General features: G+C 44.9%; 1 protein-coding gene across 2 annotated transcripts in view; it reads right to left on the bottom strand.

Moving 5' to 3' along the window:
• Positions 1–102, bottom strand: part of FBXW2 (F-box and WD repeat domain containing 2) — a 23,003-nt gene extending 22,901 nt beyond the window's left edge. Inside the window, exon 1 of one of the 2 annotated variants that reach the window (XM_004712558.2) lies at positions 23–102. The gene's annotated coding sequence lies outside the window, so the exon portion shown is untranslated. The remainder of the gene's footprint in view (positions 1–22) is intronic. The other variant, XM_004712556.2, reaches the window with a different exon arrangement.
• Positions 103–4,999: the final 4,897 nt, after the last annotated feature.

The following is a 4,999-nucleotide window of genomic DNA, read 5'->3' on the forward strand; positions in this document are numbered from 1 at the left end:
CCGTGTTCCGCGCGGCACTGACCTGAGCGAGCGCCCAGGGGCCCGGGACCTCACGCCGGGCTCGCACCGACTGGGCGCGCTCGGGCCGCCAGAGGCTGACAGCGGCCGGGTCCGCCCCGCAGCCATGGCGCCTGCAAGGTGAGGAAGACAGACAGTCAGGGGACCTGGAGTCAGAAGAGGTGCAGGCAAGCAAAAAGCGCCCTCCCCGGGCCCCGCCTTTAAGCACATACCAGGACCTGGGCCGCCGCTCGGGTCACCACCCTCCCAGCGGCTTCCGGCGCCGCTTGCGTCATCTCCGCGCGTCGCCCCGCCCCCACGGAGTCTGAGGAAGCAGCACTTCCGGTCCCCGCCCAGGTGAAAGCGTAGGGAACAGAGCGTGCGCTATGCAGACCTCGTTAACAGTTTATCTGGCGACCGCTTGAGCCTAACAGTTCTTTCCTGCAGTATTTACGTATATCCTTGGCGTTTTGTCTTTTATCCAATTTGACCTGACGTCAACTCTGTGGCACACTTTGACTCTCTGCCCTCATACACGTCTGTTTGTTATGTACCATCTGGTGGTTTCCGGCTCTTGGTGACCCTGTGCACAGCAGAAGGAAACTCTCCCTGGTTCTGCGCCATCCTCACAATTATTCTTATGTTTGAGCCCATGGCTGCAGCCAATGTGTCAATCTATTTTGTCGAGGCCTGCCTCTTTTTCAATAACTCTGCTTTACCAAGTCCCATGCCCTTTTCTAGACACTAGTCTCCCCTGCTAACCTGCCCGAAGTATGAGAGTCGACATCCTCGCTTCTCGGAGCATTCTGGCTGTACATTTGTCAAGACAGATTTGTTTATTCTTTTGGCAGCCCATAGAAATTTCATCAAACAAGGTTGTGTGATCTACATATTGCAGGTTGTTACTAAACCTTTCTGCTATCCTGATACTCCATTCTTTTTCATATAGTTCAATTTATCGGGTTATCTGCTCAGCATACAGATTGAATTCTCACTCCGATCAAGGCAATTCTGACTCATGGAAACCCTCTAGGCTGGAGTAGCACTGCCCCGGTGAGTTTCTGAGACTGTAACTCTTTACAGGAGTAGAAAGCCTCCGGGGTTGGGGGTGGGGGGTTGTCACCAGGCCTCCACATTGAATAAGTGTAGCAAAAAAGATAGAACTCCGACATGCCACTTTCTGATTTTAAACCACATAGTGTGTGCCCTTATTCTGTTTCAATGACTGCCTCTTGGTGTATGTACAGGTTCCACGTGAACACAATGAAGTGTTCTGGAATTCCCACTCTTCTCAATGTTATCCCTAGTTAGTTAAAATCCACACAATTGAATGCCGTTGTATAATCAATAAAACATTTGAGTCAAGATCCAGCTGACATCAGCAAGGATCTCTATTGTCCCAAGTCCTCTTCTGAATTTCTGGTAGCTTCTTACCAATGATCCCTGCTGCAAGTGTTGTTGAATGATCTTTAGCAAAACTTTACTTGCTTGATATGTTAGTCTGGGTCAACTAGAGAAACAAATTCATAGACACTTGTGTGTAAGAGAGAGCTTTATATCAAAGAGCAATTGTGTATTGAGAAAACATCCCAGCCCAGTCCAGATCAAGTCCATAAGTCCAATATAAGTCCAATACCAGTCTATAAATTCCTCTTCAGACTCACGCAGCACATGCAATGACACTGAATGCAGGAAGATCACAGGCCAGTGGGTGGAAAGACTTGTGGATCCAGTGGCAGTGGAAGCATATCAGTATTTGCGTGGGTCTCCACCTGGCTCCTCCAGCTCCAGGGCTATCTCCATTAGTGTGGCTCCATGAGTCTTGTCAAAAGGAATGTGTAGCAGAGAGTATGTGTCCCACCTCCAGAGAGGAAGGCCAGAGTTCCCAGTATCATCAGAAGGCCATGCTCACACAGAGGCCTCATTGGCTATGACCTGATTGACAGGCTAGACTCCACCCATATAACCTATTTAACAAGTTGACAAGAAATTATGGAAATGCCACACTTGTGATATTAATTATATAAATATTGTTCTGTGATTTCCACATTCTGTGGGGGGACCCTTTTTTGGAAAAGGTACTATGATGGGTTTATTGTGCCAACCTGGCCATTAGGAACATGGGGGATTAATCAGGTCACAGTTTGATTGGAGAGCAAAGAGATACATGGCTCTGCAAAGCCTGCCCTCCCCCCTCCCCTCTTGCTCTCTGGTGATTAGAGCATGCTGGAGCATTTGTGCTGCTGCTACAGCTAAGTTCTCTGCCTCAAACTGTAAGCTACACTACCTGTGGGCCAGGCAAGCCTGTGGATCCTGTTGCTAGAGCTTGAGGCTCCTTCAAGAAATGCTTCTCACCATGTTGCTGATGTATATACATTGCTTGAGCTTGAGGCTGGTAGATTCTGTGGCCTTGCATTGCTTGCGTTTGATATCCCATCGGACCTGCTTCAATAAGCTCCGGAGCTACTGACGGTTGGTGACTCACCCTGTTGCTTGTTGCCTGTGGGCAGACTCTGCTTGCCTTGCTTCCTTACCTTGAACCGGCAGCCCAAGAGAGTTGAAGGACTTCCAGTATATTAACTGTTCCACAGAAGTAAGTTGAACTGAACCCTCTGTACTGCTGTTTGGACTAATTAGCTGCTATATTCCTTCTTCCTGTAAAAACCTATACTCTTATGTATATTTAAAATCATAAGTGCCCTGGTCTCATTCTCTAGAGAACCCTGTCTAACACATGTACAAATAAGGATCTCTTCCAGTTAACTAGGTATCTGTCTTCCAAATGTATTGTGTATACTAATAAGTGCTTCTTCTTTTTTAAAAATCATTTTATTGGGGGTTTGTACAACTCTTATCACAATCCATCCATCCATCCATCTATCCATTGTGTCAAGCACATTTGTACATTTGTTGCCATCAACTAATAAGTGCTTCTAGTGTTCCATCAGCATGTTGAAATATTTCAGTTGGGTGACTAAACAGAGGGCACTGGAGAGATGAGTAGAGAAGCTCAAAGGCATAAATCTGACTTAAATAGTTAAAACCTTGTCAGTTGACCCCTCCTCTGATGCATGCTGGACCTGCTTTGGTTTTCAACACTTTCTGTATCTTTGGTTTGGTTTGTTCCTATTAGGGTGTATCTCAGTGGTGTGATGTCATTGGAGGTCGCCCTTTTGAAATTGCGTTGTATGTTTTTCTGTGTTTTAGTATATGAAACCCAGGAATGATGCCTATAGAGACAGCAAGTCGAATAAGGGTCTGTGGATGTGGGGTGCCGGGAGGGGGTGGGGAAGAATGGGGGTGTAAAAGGGAAATGATGTCAAGGAGTCGAGCAAGAAAAAGAACGTTTGGAAACTGACTGTGGTAGCAATTGTACAAGTCTGCTTGACATGATTGAACGAAGGAATGATATATGTATTAAATCCCAATTAGTAATAAAATGTCTTTTTAAAAGATAGATTGGTAATCTGCAATTCCTAGAACCTTGTTTTTCACGAATATCTTCATTGCAACTTGAACTTCTTCCATCTGTGTCATCAGCTCTTGATCATATGCTAGCTCTTGAAGGAAAATGCTGAGGAAACATAAGGTGAGGGTGGGAGCGAGCCAAATTCAGTGACATTGAGTAGATTGCAACTGTAGCTGGCATGGAAGAAAAAAAGGGACTCAGATGATCTTGATTTGAATTCTAGCTTGTCTGCTCTCTGACCTTGACCTTGGTCTGATTACTTAAACTAGTGTTTTAGGGTACAAAAAAAGACTCCAAATCTGAAATATAATTTAAGAAGCACATTTAGTAAATCTTAAAAAGGGTAAGACAAAGAGGGAGACCATTAGCAAGAGGTCATAATGGCACTTGAGGATTTACAGCCAGACAGCTACTTAAATAAGGCACGGAACACAAAACTGTCACAAATGAATGCTTGTTGACATCACAGTTGCAGGTGGGACTACAGAAGCAGAAACAGCACTTTGATCGGGACACCAGCATCACATTAGACAGAAGCATTTACAAGAGCCGTCTAGGCTGAGGGTCGGCAAACTGTGGCTCTCAAGCCACATGTGGCTCTTTCTGTATGTACAAGTGGCTCTGAACACTTTTATGTGTGAGGGTGCTTCAAAACGTTTGGGAAAATTCCATTATGTTTTGATTCATTTTTTCCACGACACTTTTGAAACCCTTTTGTATTCTCACTCAATTTCCACAACAGCTTTGTATTAGAGCTTAAATTCTGAGCACCCCAATTAGCAAGGAGCTATTGACAGCAGTGAGAGCCCCAAATCAATTGTGAGTCCCTCCATAAATTAAGCCTTCATTGAATCCCTTCTGTTGATTAACCAAGGGTGTAGATACTTACCCTTAGGCAGGTGCTTTGGAAAGTAGATTAGCCCCACCCCTCTCCAGCCAGCCCAGGAATGGGCAATCTTTGTAACCTGGGTGTATCCTTGATGGAGGTGACCTCACTGGGGACAGTACAAGGGGTTGCATAATCATCAGTCATGCCCTATCAGTCTCACCCTGACTGACAAGGTTGAAAGGTCCCTGGCACAATCTTGTAAACCCTTCTATATAACATAATGTATGTGTCCCAATCGTGGCCCTGCTCCTGCTCTTGTAGTCCCATGTAAAATCCCATGTAAAAATGTCCCTTTCATTTGAATAGTTTTTTGGGGGTTTTTTGGTTGTTAGATTTTCCCACCCTTAAACAATATCCAAGTTCTCATGTGAAAACATAATGCCAAAACAAAAGCTTGCCCTATGTGAGATGCAGTAAATTATTGCTAGCAAAACTTCAAAATCTGATGTGAAGATCAACGTGTGAAAAGGAGATGAAATATGGCCTAGCATGAGAACTGAATGAACAGCTATTTCTTTGACAGAAACCTGAAAATATGCTGCATATTCTTTTCTGGAAATAAATGTGCTGATAGAAATGGTGTCTGAAAGGGAATAACAAGTGATCCAAAATCAGTGTCAAGGAGGGTGTGGGAGGTCTGGCAG

Source organism: Echinops telfairi, unplaced genomic scaffold, assembly GCF_000313985.2.
Source record: "Echinops telfairi isolate 266 unplaced genomic scaffold, ASM31398v2 ScPeMD7_7410;HRSCAF=8448, whole genome shotgun sequence".
Classification (NCBI taxonomy): Eukaryota; Metazoa; Chordata; class Mammalia; order Afrosoricida; family Tenrecidae; genus Echinops; species Echinops telfairi.